The 18,421-nt window shown below is 41.8% G+C and overlaps 1 long non-coding RNA gene across 1 annotated transcript; it reads left to right on the forward strand.

Annotated features, from left to right (window-relative positions):
- The first annotated feature begins 23 nt into the window (after window positions 1–23).
- On the forward strand, window positions 24–7,423 carry LOC309532458. Its single transcript, XR_014219873.1, has 3 exons — window positions 24–376; window positions 3,617–3,669; window positions 7,296–7,423. It is a non-coding gene; the product is annotated as an uncharacterized lncRNA (long non-coding RNA).
- The last annotated feature ends 10,998 nt before the right edge of the window (window positions 7,424–18,421 follow it).

Consider the following 18,421-nt stretch of genomic DNA (forward strand, 5'->3'; position numbering starts at 1 on the left):
TTCACCCCCGAAATTAAAAAATGAGGACCGGTGTTGTTGTTTTTAAGGGTGAAATTCAGGAGGTGCGATGATGATGAAGCAGAGAAGAAAAGAAATAAAAAATCAACTGGTGAAGACAGCCGAGAGAGGTTTAAGAACTTTTACAGGCTGCCTTTTGCATTGGTGATGTTCAAAACATCGTTGCCATCACCACCAGGAGCGGCCAGTTAGCTAATGGGTCCAAATAATTGGTTTCCTTCAAGAGTCCCTAAAGTTGGGCCACCACTACCCTCTCAAGCACTTTCTTCCAAAAGAGAGTAAATAGGAGGCAATTGCCAAATGCTTCTGCATCCAGGGTGGTCTTTTCAGAAACAGTTGCACAACCTCTGCTTTAATGGTAGCAGGCACTTAATGACACACTCGCCACACTCTGGACCCACCAGTTCAACACGTACACAGAAACATACAATTGTTAGTTCAAACTGGCCACAACAGTAGTCCACGTATCTTAAATGCTTGGCGTCTGATCTATTTACTGTATTGAAGTCAGTAGAGCTAACATCCTTTCTCATTTAAAATTCTGGTCTTGGTATTCATTCAAACAATCATTTATATGAGTGAAAGAGTCATGTGCCATGAATTCTCCCAAACATAAAACAAAGCACCGTAATTAAAGCACAGGCTGTGGAGTTATTAATGCTACTACTGGAAATTTTAATGCCACAAACTATAAAAAGGCAGGGTGTTGTGCAAATCATACATCTGTGCCAGTATTCACTTTAATCGACCCACCTGCGCCGTAGCAGAGTGTGTGATACACAAAAGAACATAAGCAAACCAGACCACATTTTTCAACAAGGGGAAAAAATGAGAGTTGATCATGCCTATGGTGGTCCTGTTGCTACTGGGCAACATGCTTATTTAGCACTCACTACGGTCCATATAGGAAAATGAAAACTCTGATCCTAAACTTCCACTGCCTTGTGGCATCTTCAGAAGATGAAAAAGCTAAGGAGTAAACCCTACACAAATCTGGAGTAGAGTCCCAAAGATGGCTGGATGGTACACCTCCTTCTGGCAGCTACAGCCAAGCTACTGCCAAACGTATTGCTCTGCTTTCCTTTGGACCACATCAGTGAGGCTGAGAGGGGGGATCTTATTGTCTGGGCAGCCCAGGACCTCCACACACACTGCCCAGGCTTGTGCTCCAGAGAGGTCACTTTGGTGCTGATAACACAGTGGTTTGTCTTTACCCCTAGAGGTGCACTCCATTGTCTCTCTGATGCCACCACCACCACCACCAACATATCATGTCTATTTGGCCTGCTTGGCAAAAAAACAAAAACAAAGGGAAAACTGGGTGGGGGAACAACTAAGGAAATGGTTCTACAAAATAAAAGGCAGTCATGCAGACAATGGTGTTAAACTGGAACTAGAACTGCTTCATTTGCAGCTGTGTCATATTGTCATATGTGTCATATTGGTGCTTTATGGACGGGTTGTTGCCCAATGACACAATACATATTCATGCAAGGAGTTCTAGGTTCAACCTCTTGCATCTCCACTTAGGAAAGATACCTGTTGGGAACCACTGCCAGTCAATATAGACAATGCTGATGTAGATGGACTAGTGGCATAAGATAGTTTCCTAACATCTTCTGAGAAATCGAAACATCCAGGCTTTGTCCCATCCCTGTCATTTTTATCTGATGAAATCTCCAGCAGATAATAAAAATAATAATTATTGGCTAGTAAGTGTATCAGAGCAGAGGAATGCTACCAGACTGACAAGGAGAGATTCAAAGGTGGATGAAGCAGGTGGATGAAGCAGGGCCCCCCACCCCCACTTCTCCCCACTCCCTGCACTTCTGCAGAGAGCACCTTCCTCCGTCACATGCAACTAAGGGCAGGTCTCCCTCCCCCCTTCCCTCCACCTGCTCACCTCTCACCCCCTGCCTGTGCTCAAGAAGTTTCTGCCTGCTCACTCGCTTCTCCTCCCTACCTCACCTGCCAACCACTCGCCTCTCCTACTGTTCAGACTGCCTGCCTGCCTGCCTGCCCGCCTGCCTGCCTTTCCCCACATGCCTTGGCTTAGAAACACTTGAAAATGGTACCAAACCTAGGAGGCAATCTGGGAAAAGAGGGTGGTGCCCAGCTGGGGGGGAGGTGGCTGCCCAAGGAAGGAAGGAGAGAGGGAGGTGCCAACTTGTAGAAAATATTGAGGGGTCCAGCCCCCTTCAATATTTTATTGGAGGGGGCAAAGGGACCAAGGCGCCATATAATTGGTGCCTATGGTCCAGATAGGGGGGCAGCTGGGCCATCAGTCAAAAGTGATGGAAGGCACTCCACACCACTGAGGCCATCTGAGCCTCAAGTGACTGCAAGGGATTCTGGAGTACCCCAAGCTACGTGCCTCAACAGGCCACCTCCCATCCATCCAGTCTAGGGAACCACCCACTAACAATGCCTGGAGGTAGCCTTAATAGTCTGGAGGTAACCTTCGTTGTTCTTGTAAAACTTCTGATTCTTTCTGTCTCATTCACAGTAGTTATCCATCCCACAAGCCGGGTAAGCAGAGTGCTTCTGAAGCATGGCTGCTCAATCTCCTTTCTCCACCATTATATGTTCCTCTGAAATCATATGAGAATTTTGACCATTCCTACCCATCCATCTTTCCCCTCTGTTTCTTGTTCCACAAAGAAATGTTGATAATCTGGGCAAAAACAGTTCTGATATCATAAGGATCACAGTTGAGTTCATTTTACTTGTTATATTATTACAAACTTGACAAAGTCAGGTAATTTGGTCAGATATATTCTGGATTTCTTTAAAACTTCACACTAAACAATTTCTCTCTTGTCAACGGGTTGACTGGAACAGTGCTTGGTGACTTCACAGTTAGATAGAAATAAATGTTATTTGGAATTTACATATGCACTTATTTGCACAAAAGGCGACAAATTATATAATCCTGATGTTAAAATGTATATTTAAGATAAATTAACTAAATAATCACTCATCACTAGATGCTCTTGACAGTAGGTGGCAAGGAATGAATCCAAAGTTCCTTTCACTCAAAAATCTGGAGGGGAAATATTAATTTTCTTCATTTTAGATAGTGTTTTGGAAATAAGTTGAAATAATCAAGGACAGAGTTCTTGTTTAAACATAGTTTGAAGAACTTATTGTATTAGTAGATTACAGTCATTGTGTTAGTATAGTATCTACCCTGTATTCATTTTTGTGAACATAATGGAAAATTGTCTAGCGTGATGGTGTGTGTGTTTAAAAAAAACCTCTGCTGAAAACGAATACTAATGATTTTAGAAAGAGATGCAAAGACAATAAAATGACCTTTAAAATGTTACTGCCCTTTTACTATGTCACTTACTTTTTAGACATTTGTATTAAATCCTGTGAAACAATAACTTTCAAATCAACATTTAATAGATAGATAAAGAGACTTTATGCTTTTAGGGAAAGTGAAGTTTCTGCAATGTAATGGGATTCTAAAATCATTTAGGTCATAGGGAGTACTGTTAAGTGCAAAAAATGCACAACACAAAACACAGTATAATTATAGCCATATGCCAAGACTGGTTACGCTGGTAATAAGATCCATTCCTTGGTTTGTCAGTGCTATTCCACAAATTGCGGTGCAGACCTTGAGGAAGATCAGACGATGAACAAGTAAGTAGCCACCATTTTCATCACTGTACTGTCAGAGATCTTCATATTTCATTCCCTATGTTGCTAGCAATGAAAGCTTTTCCATTCATTTAGCAACTTTTCTCTCCCTCTGCCAAAAAAAACCCCATATTGGCAGCAGGGACAGATCACAGCCAAAATGCCAGCACAGTAGTGGGATATCAGCAAAGGCTTGCAACTAGTACAGATGCAGCAGCCCAGATGTTTTGGGGGACCACAGGATTTAAGCATATAATGTGGAGGCTGTCTATTAGTGTAAATGTGGTAGTGCCCCACCAGCCTCAGCCTCATACCTGATACCATGTGATGAAATTGGGGTGGGTATTTCAGCAAACAATTCTTTCATGCTGTTTTCATGGGTGAATTATGGACGAACAAACTTCCAGGTTGGTGCCTCCGGCAATGGCGGAGTTCCTCTGATCAGGAGGAACTTGCCCCGTGGGACTTAGGGTCTGTACCGCCGCGGCGAAGGCAGAGACCCGTAAAAATCACAGGCGGGAGAAGCCTGTGAACATGGGATTCGGCGGGCACCTTTTGCGCCTCCCCTACTCACGGGGAAACCCGGTTTCGGGGATCCGGAGTGACGTGGGGTGAGCGGCGCGGTGCTTCGAATCGTCTGCTTCTTCCACGGAGCTAAGCCGCATAGCTGTTGCCGGAGAGCATTGACTTTTTCCTGTGGACAATTTGACTCCAAAGTAATTACCCGTGAGTAGAGCTGAGATGGGAGAATCGGATTTTAAAAGTTTAATTTGGCATCGAAACGGGGAGGTTCAAAACAGGAAGTCCGCCTTCCTTATTTGTAAACAGACTGAGGCAAGGAGGCTGTAGGGTGAAGTCATGGAAAGCCTTTTGTAAAAGCCTAAATTTCCATCGTTAAAGAGCACAAAACCCCCCTTGGAGGCAGGAGAAGGGGGGGGAATGTTGTGGACCGAGTATGCCTGCAGGAGAGAGTGAAGGGAGTTGGAAATAAAGCCACTCTGACTCTGGAAACGGGCTGCCAGTAGGACTGACGTTTTGGAATGTTCATTGACAGCACTTAGAATGTTCCTTGACAGCTAGCAAAGGAAGAGAAATACATTGTTTCTATTGTCTCCGGCCGCTTCTAAAAAGGAGTAAAAAGTATCTGAAATCTGAAATTATCTTTGGATTGTATGAGTTGTGTTTAAAGGGGACATTGTTTCCCTCTAGTGGAAATCTCTGAAATTGGTTACTTTATAAGAGCTGGGCTAGGGGGACTTCCAGCTGCAAGATAAGAACTGTGAGACTCTGAGATCGACCTTGAATTTCTCAAGTGTTATAGTAAATGGAAAGGAAAAATAATAGGTGAAATGTCGACCGAAGAGGCCTTAGTGGTCGCTTTAGTGAAAATAAACGATTCGTTGGAACAGCTTCACAGGAAAATAGACAATCTGGGACAAAAGGTGAACACCAACACAGAAACCATTCAGAGTTTGATACAGGAATTTACGTCGACATGGCAAACTGTGGATGAAGTCAGGGAGAAAACCCTTGCTGCTGAATGTAATACAATACAACTGGAGTGTGAAAGAGCCCCATCCATTCAAAGGCAATTCGATGTGACATCTGTTATGATGGAACTTAAAGGAAAACAGAAGAACTTGAGGACCAGAGCCCTACCTGAATTGGGAAAGGAAAGCCTGACAGAGCTTCAGGAAGAGACTGGACTAACATCGGTTGAGAAAGAGAGGCTTTTGGAGGCCAGTATGACCGCCAAAAATGTGAATTTATTTAAGGGTAACCGTGAAGGATGTTGGATTGAAGAGAAGGGGGATTGGGAAATATGGACAAATCTGAAGTTGCTATTGTTGGGCCGAGTTGTTGTGGTGGGGATGAGGGTTGCTGTGATGCTGGGGATGTTGCTTTCATTTCAAACAGTGCAAGTTTTGGAAGGGATGGATTGTATCAGGAGGTGGCAGAGGGATGTTTTTGGAGTTGTTTGGCAAGGCAGGAAGCCTCAAGTAAAACTTAAGATATTGACGGATGCTAAAGAAGGAGGTGGACCTGCCCTGCCAGACCCCTAAACCTTGTTGTGAATCATCTGCTCTTAGTTGGCTGAGAGAATGGTTGTCTCCTGGAAGTACAGAAGTGTTGGATAATGGCAGATGAAGTTGATGGACTATACGGAATTGGCGAAAATGACTGGCAAGATCCGAGACCAGGGAGAAGAGTTGGTGGAAGAAGACTGGGAAAAGTTTAAAGATTATTTATAGAAATATTGTAAAATTAATGAATGTTAGAAGCACGTTGGAATGAAGTTATATGGCTTCAGTAGAAATGTTATAAGGAATTAAGTATAAATAGATTAATAGAGTATTAAAGGAAAATAAGGTCAAAATGTGTTAAGATAATTATAGGATAGAAAACAGGGGAAGATGGATAGGAATTGGAATTAAGTATAAATAGATTAATTGAGTTTTAAAGGGAAAAATATGGCTAGAATGTGTTAAGACAATTATAGGATAGAAAACAGAGGAAGATGGAAAGGAATTGCTGAAACAATTAATAGAAGTGGAATACAAAAAGGGAGGAGTGAGGAGGTCGAGGAAATAAGGGAAAGAAAGATAAGATGTTGAAATTGAAATTTTAAATGGTTTTTGGTTTGTTCTGTTTTGTCTTGTTTGTTTCTTTTATTATGTTTGTTTTTTTGTTTTTTATTATGTATTATATTGTATTGTATGTTTTTTTCTTTTTTTGCTTTTTTGTAGTGTTGTGCTTAATTTGTTGGAAACTTAATAAATATTATTTTTTAAAAAATGGACGAACAAGAGGGGGTTAAATTTTTGCTTTGCTTTTCCTACCAAAAAGGCATTGGTAGAGCCCTTCTTACTATGGCATTTAAATACCCAGAACTCTTTTTCAATTTCTGCATTATACCTATATAACAGTCATTGAACCCTTCCCACTTTGTTTAGCTCTCTTTGTCTTGATTTGGAATAGGAGTAGCTAATACAAGTTACCCCACCCCAACCCCAAACTAGAAAATAACTTTTTTCCTGAGCTCAATCTGAAATTTATCATGCTCTCAATCATATTCACATAATAGACTGTGCACTTTTAGGGTAATAAAGTGCATTTCTTATTTTGAAATCTGCTATTTCCATTCAGTTTCACCTTCACTAAAGCCCCCTAACCAATGTTCCTGGGGTCTAAGGCTATCTAAGAAAATAACTTGTCAAATCAAATCCAAACACTTCACAATACAACCCTGACCAGCCAGGATGTGGATCAGGTATTAAAGAAGGGATTGAGTTCTTTGATTTGATCTGGCAACCTCAGCTCTTGGGTTTTTTTTAAAAAATATGCAACATGGCTGTGCCATTGATAAAGTAAACTTTGCAAAACAATTAAGATAAAAGTGGTCCATCTGAACAGTTAGGTAGGTGAGCTGATGTCTTTCAAACAGACCTCAAAGGAGAAGCCAACATTGGAATGTGCAGAATAGGACAAAAAAAGCCGTCTGTTAAACACTGATTCCGACTATTCTGCTTCCAAGCGTGTCAGTGGGCAGCATCTTCACGTTGTTGCTTCTGCCATGCTTTTAGGATGTTATCCTCATTAATGCAAAAATGGCTGTCCTTTCATCGCAGATCAAGTAGTAAAGGCAGGGGGAGGGGAATCCAAGGTCAAGGGGAGGAGTCGAAATCACCATTTGGATTTCCACAAGTTGGCAAGTGTGTCTCCCGAGCTCAGAGCAACGTTTTCCCATGCTATGAAGCCAGAGGTCACGTGATTTTGGAATGTGTATCCAAAGATAATGCTACCTTCAGAAGACTCTACTTACAGGTAAGTAACTCTCCTTTAAAGGAGGTATCTTTGTGTGGCAGACTGTTTATGGGAGCAATTTGAATTGAACTTTAAATGAAAAAGGCATATCTCTGTAAGTGGTAATAATTTTAGTCATCTCGCTGTGGCTAGGGGTTGTGGAATTCATTAGCACAGATTAACATATAAAGTGGGTGAGATATCTAATAGCAAACGTAGAGGTTTAGGGACCTTAATTCATCACTGAATGAACAGCGTGTACAGTATTAGGGACTATGAAATTTTTAATTTACACAAAGTGTCCAAGAATATAGGGAATAAATTTAAACCCAAAACAGATAATGGAGCTGTGCCCTGCCTCGCTGGCAAGTTGAATTGTTTTTACACTGAGTGAAGAAAGCTAATTATCCCAAGCACAAGGAGACTGCTAAAAATAATAAGATTATAAAGAATAATTTGCTGATATAATTACAACAAAATTGGGTACACACAATCGTCAGATACATGTATTGCTTGACCTGGGCGAGAAAGTGAAATAAATCCTTCCTCTATAGCCTTCGTAAATTTGTTTTTATCATCTCAAAGTGGTGTTTGCATAGGCAACACAATTTGCATGTGTAATGTGGCTGTACAAATTGACAACAAGTAAATTATTCAAGGAAATAGGCTGGTCGCGGGTCTGAACTATCTCCACAAAGCCTATTCATTTTGAAGAATCACTGAGACGTGAAGCTCATACATCAACCATTTTCTGACAATCCTCAGACTTATTGTCTCCTAAAATGTCATTATGGCTATTATTTATGAAGCTAATTCATTTATTAATATATATTTAACTCTGACTTGTCATGCACCTTAGCAGGCTTTCTGTGCACTGCATATTTTTGAATAGATGAAAGAGTTTTGCATGCTTTAATGATTACTCTAAGCTGCTATAGATTTATAGAATGCAGCTTTATTATCTACTTGCATTAATACCTTTTCATAACTTTTCCCCCTTAAGGCCATCAAATATAAATGGCAAATGACATATCCAAAAGATTGTGTAAAAAGAGATTTTCTTGGAGTTTGCTAGATGTTAGAACAAAATGGGTTAGACGACTGTTTAAAGCTGAGCTCATTTTTATGAGTATATAACAATTATATTAGATCTCCCCCCACTGCAACATATTTCCCCTAAAAGAAAACTCAGACAAATAGAGGTATTTGCATTATTTTAAATTCCTTTCATCTAGAAAAAAAATCTGTAGCTTATCCCAACAGGAACAGCACCATGTAGAGGTGAATGTGAGGCAGAGCATACACCTTTCCTTCACAAAAGTACCGTACATTGGCCATGGCTAAGGATGGGCAAATATGCAAATTTCAGTTTTTCAGTGTTTCTACTTTTTTTCAATCTTAGGTTCAGTTCTTCACATTTCCACATCAGTTTGCAAATATGTATTTCTGAAGTCTTCATGAAAGCACACAGGTATCTCAGTGTGAATCTCTCCTTAAATGCACGTTTGTATGCAATTTTGCCTAATATACACATTTCTAGAAAGCAATTGGTCCTTAATGTAATGCATTTTTGTACGTTGATGTCACTAATATGTGACTTTCTCTGCACAAATTTCACTGGTACATGCATTTTTGTACACACATTACTTGACTGGAGCACTGCACTGCAAAATTTAGAGAACTGCGAATTTTGAAAGATGGTTGTGTTTCAAGTCTTGCATGGTTTCTGAAAGTGCAAATTAGGTAAGTTTGAATGAAAAATGAATCTCAAATCCCAACCTTCTCTTTAGATACCTAACTCTAAATTGTTTAAGGAGCTTGGCATTACTAAATGTAAGTAAACATATATATATATATATATATATATATATATATATATATATATATATATGCTTTCGTAGATTTTCACGGGTACAGGAATGCAGGTTTTGGTGTCTTCGGGTGTCTTCCCGTGTAAGAGTCGGGGTGTCTGGGCGACGTTTCGACGAGGTCTCACTCGTCATCTTCAGGCTGGTGCTTTCGGCTTCTTGTTACTGGAACAGAGCAGAATCTGGTGTTTGAGTTTCTATAAATACTGTTGAGGGGTGTGGTGTATAGCCTCCAACGTTCTGGGCAGAGAGGAAGTTCCTAGATTAGTGTGCCTTTTCTTCTTTTGTTCCTTAATTACTTGAGGGATATCTTGAGTGATTTCATGAGTGATATTCTGAATACCACTGGGTGGGTCATTAAGTGTAGATTAGTTGCTAAAGCTTTCGTGTCTTGACCTCTTGAGCTTGTGAAGAGTTTTTCTGAGAAGATGGCTGTGCTGCATTTAGTTGTGCTCTGGCTTGGCTTCGTGTATAGGGGCGAGCTGTGATTTTGTGCCTTGTGCCAGCCAGATCTGTGTAGGGATTGCAGGGGGGTGCAGCATCCGGAGGTGCCACTATAGTTTCTTGACGTCCTAATCTACAAAAAACCTGATGGCTCCCTAGGACACACTATCTACCGGAAAAAAACACACACCAACCGCTACTTACATGCACAATCACACCACCACCCTGCACAAATAAACTCCGTAGCCAAGACTCTCATCTCCAGAACCAAACGCCTGGCTGACAAAGACCACTTGACAACTGAGTTACAGAATCTCTCAAATGTGTTAATCGCCAATGGATACCAGAAAAACAGGGTTACGAAGCTAATCCAAAAAGAAACACCCCCCAAAAACCAAGACACAGAAGAAAACAATGGCATGGCCCTCCTTCCTTATATCAAGGGCACTACAGACAAAATTAGCAAAATCCTCCATAAACACAATATCAAAACAGCCTTCTGCACCAACCAAAAAATAGCCAATATCCTCAGAAACCCAAAAGACAAAATCCAGCTGGAAAACCAAGGGGTCTATGAAATACCCTGCAAAGTCTGCCCAGCCACGTACATTGGACAAACAAACAGACGAATAAATGCACGTATCGCAGAACACAAGAATGCCGTCAAAAAAGAAGAAAAAACTTCCTCTCTTTTCCAACACATGAAAGAAACAGGACACGAAATTAATTTTGCAGATTCCAAATTGCTCTTTAACATGGAACATCACCACAAGAGAATAATCATGGAAGCCATCGAGATAGAGAAACACCCTCACAACATGAACAAGCGTGACGACACGTCCCGCCTGCCAGACATCTGGAAATTAGCCCTCCCCACAAAAACCGACACCAGAACCAGAGGCACACAGAACGCCGTCACCAATCAACCACACCAGACCCAAACCCAGACCCTCTCCACAGACATATTACAGACTCCATCCAGTAGCCAAACTATAGCGGCACCTCCGGATGCTGCACCCCCCTGCAATCCCTACACAGATCTGGCTGGCACAAGGCACAAAATCACAGCTCGCCCCTATACACGAAGCCAAGCCAGAGCACAACTAAATGCAGCACAGCCATCTTCTCAGAAAAACTCTTCACAAGCTCAAGAGGTCAAGACACGAAAGCTTTAGCAACTAATCTACACTTAATGACCCACCCAGTGGTATTCAGAATATCACTCATGAAATCACTCAAGATATCCCTCAAGTAATTAAGGAACAAAAGAAGAAAAGGCACACTAATCTAGGAACTTCCTCTCTGCCCAGAACGTTGGAGGCTATACACCACACCCCTCAACAGTATTTATAGAAACTCAAACACCAGATTCTGCTCTGTTCCAGTAACAAGAAGCCGAAAGCACCAGCCTGAAGATGACGAGTGAGACCTCGTCGAAACGTCACCCAGACACCCCGACTCTTACACGGGAAGACACCCGAAGACACCAAAACCTGCATATATATATATATATATATACACACACACACACACACACACACACACACACACACACTAGCAGTGATAGTTGGTTAACGTATCTAAACTCTGATTTTTGTCACCATATTCAACTATGGTGTTCCCTATTCAGTTTCATAGGCTAACTCTCTCCTCTGAAGTGAATGGGGAAGGCTTTGTGAGCGAGTTATTTCCATGGACTCTGTCAGCACTAGATTGCTCACTAATGACCCACCATAGAGTTAACATTTATTTTGACGTGGTGGATTAATTTGCTAACAGCATGAATAAATTGTCCAATATGAGGACAATGTTGTCGTGTATTTGAGTTCAGAATCAAAACTATCAACTCTCAAATCCTCTACACTCTTTTTTTTTTTTTTGTTATTCTGCCCCATACGCCAGCAAGAAACCTTGGATATGAATCTTTTTATTGTATTTATTTGATTTCTTAACCTTCACTGTTAAGGTCTTGGGGTTGGTTACAACAATATAAAAATGCAATACTAAAATCAGTTAAAATAATTTAAAATCAGAAGAAGAAGCTGTCAAAGGTCATACTGAGAAGGTTTGCCTTCAGCACAAGACAAAAACTATACAGTGAAGATGCCAGATGTGGGGAAGGAATTCCATGGTTTATGGACTGCCACAGAAAATGCTCTCTCCTGAGTCATCACTCCCCAAACATCTGAGGGTGGTTGATCCCCTCTGCTGATCTTAACACCCAAAAGAGTCAATAGGGGTGGAGGCAGTCTTCCATATTTTTAGTGCCTAATACTTTAAACACTGGTTTGAGCTAATATAGCCCTCATTTATCCATTACCTATCTGTACTTCCATGACAAAGATCATGGTGGCAAACCCTAAGTTTCTAGATACTCATCTAGGCTTTGACCAGACAAAAAGCTTGCTAAGTTTCAGCAAGATCGCTGCATCATTTTTTATTATTAATTGAATTTATATACCACCCTATACCTGGAGGTACCTTCAGACCATGTCTTGGGCCCACTAAAACATCGTTGTTGATCCAAACCTCTCTGCTTAGAAATTTATTCATTTCATTTCTATACTGCCCTGCATCCAAGGACCACAGGGCAGTCCAAATGTACAAACACAAAAATACATAACATAGTAACATACATAAACAATAATTCCCCATATGCAGTGTGAGGGACCCTAGCTTTCTCCTTGATTGGCTAGTTTATGTTGCACATAGATTGTTGTTTTTAATGAGGAACATTCAGACATGGAAGGTCCTAACTGCATTCTGGCAGGGTACAGAGCTAGAATGCTGTTAAGAAGAACCCTGCCAGATCTAATTTTCACAGCTGCAAATCAGATACCCTTGGCAAGCAGCACATGAGGGTACTAGTCCACTCTTGCTTCTGTGGACTAGCAATTGATATCCATAGGCATGCTTCCTCTGATCCTAGACGTAGTGTATCAACACCTTGACAAGCAGCCATCAAAAGCCTTCTCCTCCATAAATTCATTGATTCCTCTTTTGAAGCTCCTAAGGGTGGCGCTGTGGGCTAAAGCCTCAGCGCCTAGGGCTTGCCGATCGAAAGGTCGGCGGTTCGAATCCCCGCGGCGGGGTGCGCTCCCGCTGCTCGGTCCCAGCGCCTGCCAACCTAGCAGTTCGAAAGCACCCCCGGGGGCAAGTAGATAAATAGGTACCGCTTACCAGCGGGAAGGTAAACGGCGTTCTGTGCGCGGCTCTGGCTCGCCAGAGCAGCGTTGTCACGCTGGCCACGTGACCCGGAAGTGTCTCCGGACAGCGCTGGCCCCCGGCCTATAGATGTGAGATGGGCGCACAAACCCCACAGTCTGTCAAGACTGGCCCGTACGGGCAGGGGTACCTTTACCTTTACCTTAAGGGTTTGTCCACACTGGGCTACACTGTTTGACTTTGAGGATGTTTGAGTTCAAGATCTCTAGGCATCATTCACATGATGTTACCTTCAAGCAGAACCCATCCTTCATTTTGGTAGCATGGATTCAGGTTTCTTCAGTCTTGGGAAAATCTGAGAAGCAAAGCAAAATGCAAAGCCAATCATCTTCTGTCTGGTTGTTGGGCTTGCTGCTACTGTTTGCATCCCCTTCAGTTAAGGTGGCACCAGAAGAATCTGTGTGATCTCCTTCCTTGGAGGTTTTCAAGCAGAGGTTGGATGGCCATCTGTCGTGGATGCTTTAGCTGAGATTCCTGCATAGCAAGGGGTTGGACTAGATGACTCTTCGGTCCTTTTCAACTCTACCTTTCTATGATTCTATGATCTGTGGAAGGGTGTGTGTGTGTGTGCGCGCGCGTGCGCGTGCGCAGAGTGGAAGGAAAAGGAGAATATTTTTCTGTTTTCCCACTTGCACTGAAGACTGGAGAAGGAACACACCTAAGAATTTTATGGGTGTGGGCGACATGGCTTTGTTTTTGATGGAGGATGGATTGTGGGGGCCACCTTAAACCTTAAACTTTACCAGCATGTTGGACCTCCAGATAACTACATGAAAGTGTTGGGCAACATTTGCTTGACTAGACTGGATAATCTCCCCTCAAACAAATTGGGATGAATGCTCAGTAAACAGTTCATCAAGAAGTGAGGTGGGAATGTAGTGGGATTGACTTAACTTGAGTAGCTGAACTTTAAAATGTCTGCCTCGATAATTCCTTATAGTAGCATGAGGAGAGCATATGTGGCGTTCAGTTGCAGGTTGGACTGAATGCAGTCATAAAAGAAACATGTTTTTTAACATGCAAGACTATTTAAAATCACTCCAGTTCTTCAGCAAGGGGGAAAGCTCCTTTTCTTTTCATAAGAATACATTTGGATTATTTCACTCCTCCCCTTTGAATATGTGCATTCCAAGGGAGATAGTGATTATCAAGAATTGGTGAACATAATTAAACCTTGGTCTATATCATCTAAAGGAAAAAGAAGGAATGTAACTCCTTGATCCTTTGAAAGAAACTATGCATTAATAATTACTTAGTAAAAGAGAAAGTATTGCACATTTCTTATGATGCTGTACAAATGCTTTCTAAGTGTCAGAGGAGCTCATTATGAATGAGACTTTCCAGGTAATCACACACTTGGCCATAAATGTTCAAAGGCCAACATCGTGAACTCTTCCTGGTATTTTTATAGTGTATTGGAAGCAAAAAAGATAGCTGTATGCTTTGCGGATTGATTAATTGTGCTTTAAATGTTAAACACAAATGGGAAAGGAACAAAAACATAGGCTGTTGCAGAACATGAGATTGTTGGGTGTCATCCCGTTATGCTTTTGCATTCATGAAAGTGCTTTTGATTCAGCAGAGGCATCTGCTAAAGGAAAAGGATGGGAGGCATTTTTTTGCCACTATCCCCTGCCCACGGCATCACCCAGCATCTTCTGCAAAAACAGCTTGAGAGAGCTGAGGGACCGCCCAGAACAGGCCCAAAGAGTACCACTTTCCTCATCAGTGGGTAGCTTGGCAAGACGGAGCCAGCCGGCCACCGCAGTAGCCACAACAGCCAGGATTTCCAGGCAGAGGGAGACCTTGCAGCTCTCTCCCTCTGGCTGAATAATTTGAATTAGTCTGCCTGCAAGATTAGCCAATGGAAGTGGGCTCAGAGGCAAGGCTGTTAGATAAGGCTGCAATTCTTTATGCCCTTACTTGGAAGTAAGTCCTCTTGAACTTGGTGGGGTTTCTTTCTAAGTAGGCATGCATTGGACTGCACCACTAATGTTTCAGCCCTAATAACAACACCCAGTGGTGTAAAAAAAAAAAAAAAGAGAGAGAGAGAGAGAGAGAGAGAGAGAGAGAGGACATTTTGCATGTAATAATCTTCCTGTCACTTGAACATATAGAGAAGATTTAGGAGCAAAACCATATTGTAGGGACACAGATGGGAAACATTTCAAAAGGAGTTTTCTAAACAATTCTGCTGCACTCTTTTGCTTCTTCTTCTTCTCAGGCTGCACTAAAAGGAAAAGTGCCCCATCAGAAGCTGCCTCCGCAGCTCTTTCAGCAGCTCCTGATGACACTAATCTCACATCCCACTTCTAAGTTGGCTGCTTCTCAGGGAAATGCTGCCACTTCAACATCTTTCACTGCTGATCCTGCTTTACATTTTTGGAACAATCCAGTCTCTCTCTCTCTCCCTCCCTCCCTCCCTCCCTCTCTCTTTCTCCCATAACCCACCAAAATGAATAGTTTCTTCTATCACAGGAAAATTAAAAAATACAGTAGGCAGTGAAATAATGGCCCTGCAAGTTCTAGCCACCACATTGTCGTAATAAACCCTGTGCCTTGTCAATGTCAGGTTTGAATCTTGCCCTTGTGGTGGAAACATGGGTATAATAAAGACAGAGGAGGAGAAGGAAGGTTGACGTTTTCACTTCCAGGAAACCAGGAAGCTTCATGGAACAGAGATACCTGCTTTGTTAAGACTCATCTATGAATGGACACCTTGGTGCATCTGTACCAACAAAACTGGGCGCGTTCATTGGCCTCAGCTGCAACAAACCACGTCTCTCCCATATTAGTCTTTGCAGCCACAGCAGGTATTGAAACTCTCCAACAGTTTGACTTTAACCCCGACGGCACACTCTTTCATTGTCTCTTGAGACAGATGGATGCCAACAATAAATAACATTTATATCCCACCATTTTCTCAGAGGAGGAGTTCAAAGCAGTGTATATCAGAACCCTCCCAGGTCAGAATAAGGACCCATCTACCATCTGTTGCAGCAAGCTGTTCCCACAGTGGCCAACCAGATGCCTATGGAAAAACCCACAATCAGGACATGAACACAACAGCACTCTTCCCACAGGTGATTGCCAGCCTCTGAGGCACCACTGCCTCCAACGCTGACAATAATGTAGCCATCATGATGTCTAGGCATTTGTAGCCTTCTCCACCACAAACCTGCCCACACACATTTTAAAGCTCTGTGCTTCGCCTCTGTGCTTTTTGGACATGGATATTTGGATATTAGGGGCGCACCAAAAGGACTTGGTCCCCAGGAGCTGACACTCCTGCCATAGATTTATACAAGGGCATTCTGATATGGGTAGTTTCATTTTCAGTCTGTCTCCTAATGATTCCTAACATGGAATTCATTTTCACAGCTGCCACACAGTGGGCCAACATTTTCTTCAAGCTGTCTACCACAATCCTAAGATCTCTGTCCTGATCAATCACCACCAGCTCAGACTGCATTAACATATATGGTTGTTGGTGGTGGTTTGCCCCAATATGCATCATTTTCATGTGCATGGATCTCTGCCCCCTCCTATTTCATCACCACAACATCTGTGTCAGGTAGGTTTGGCTGAGATAGATAGGTTATCTCATATGTTTAATGGCTTAATAGGAATTGGGTCCCTTCTATCTCAATAATTCAGTGGGACACTTCTTGATGACTCTCTAGTGTGTATCTGAAGAAGTGTGCATGCACACGAAAGCTCATACCAAGAACTAACTTAGTTGGTCTTTAAGGTGCTACTGGAAGGAATTTTTTTATTTTGACTATGGCAGACCAACACGGCTACCTATCTGTGTCTCTAGTCCACATTATACTATTTCTCTGGACTTGAACAATGATCTTTGCCTTAATTACACAAACTCAAAAATGATGCATTTCTCACCTATATCCTAATGTCATATGAGAAATTCAGCACTTATTCTTTGGCTACTCCCCCACCCCCCGGACATAATTTCACCGATAGATGTTGGCTATGATCTTGTTGACTATCCAGATGTAATGCTATTTCTTGAGAGCTATGAATTTCTTCCTGAACTGGCTAAGGTTTTCTTTTCTACAGATGGCTGAAGCAATCAGCCATAGCACACTTGCAGCTGGGAGTATTGGCAGTTAAACCGTTTTACTTTACCAATAGTAGCAGCCAAATTTGGGTAGCCATGATGACCCACAATTACTGAAGTGAACAAAAGCGTGAGTGGGAGATAAGGAAGAAGAAAAGGATAGTGTACTTTTTTTGGGGGGGGGGAGAATTGCCATTCAGAAGGCAATGGCTCTTGTTTTCATGCCCCTTCCTGTTGAACCCTTGAATGCAGCAGTTTAGCTGACCAGCTTCTTCGAACTCCACAATAAAAACTGGTATCATATTTAGTGTTCTTAATCATAGAAGATAGTCATGGTTGCAATAATTATAAAAACGCTGTGTGACTAGTGGTGAACCTTCGAAATCCTCTTACGCTTGCATTGGAAAATTCTGTAATAGGTACAGTATATGGGAATCAAAAGGAAATCTGTAGATTTCAGAGACATTAAATTCCCTCCTCCCTGGTGTTCATACATAAAACAGTAGTACTGAACACAGAAAGCATAATGATACTACTTTAGAATACACATCTAAAATGTGCATTACAGTTTTGTAGACTTTACCACACATTTTGCAACTGTTCCAAACCCAGACTGGGTATGTAGCAATATCATTCAGTGTAGCTTGATACAGTTTATGTTTTCAAGGCTCAAGGAAATATAACCGAAAGTCAGGCCAAGAAACAGTCACTACAAGTCCAAGTCATCATGGCTCAGCAAGATTTCAACCTGGGCACACTAATACTTTTATAATCTTTCTCATGTTTATCTTTCTGTTCCTAGATTTGGGTTGAGAGATGGCTACTGTAACCTTAAGGAGGTTCAAGCTGTTTTTTTTCTTAATGCACAGAGTTGCATGGCACAAAGTTTGAGAGTCTTTCTGGCATCATTTAACATCATTTAACACCATGCACATTAGCTAAATTCACTTTTTAAAACTATGAATGAGATCATCATTGGGAACAGATCCATATGCGGTTTCCTCTATGACTTTTTAAAAAAATTGTCCTGGTTGCTTCTCTGAGGATGATGTGCCCACACACTACTACTTGATACAGATTATGCTTTCAAGGAGCGTAATCCAACCTCAAAAGAGGTAAGCTTCTTTCTTTTCTTTTTCTTTTTTGAAAAGAATAAACCGAGGGTCCCTGAGAATGAAAAGCCATGCCTGTCACATTTCACATCTTAGGAAAATTCCATCTTAAGGATGTGGAATCACTGGGGGGGGGGGTGTTTGTTTTAAACTCTTCATTGCAGCCGTCTGAGTCTCAACAGCAGCCATGGGGGAAAGTATTCATGTTCCACAAATGTGGACTC

Source organism: Podarcis vaucheri, assembly GCF_965113315.1.
Source record: "Podarcis vaucheri genome assembly, chromosome: 5".
Taxonomy (NCBI): domain Eukaryota; kingdom Metazoa; phylum Chordata; class Lepidosauria; order Squamata; family Lacertidae; genus Podarcis; species Podarcis vaucheri.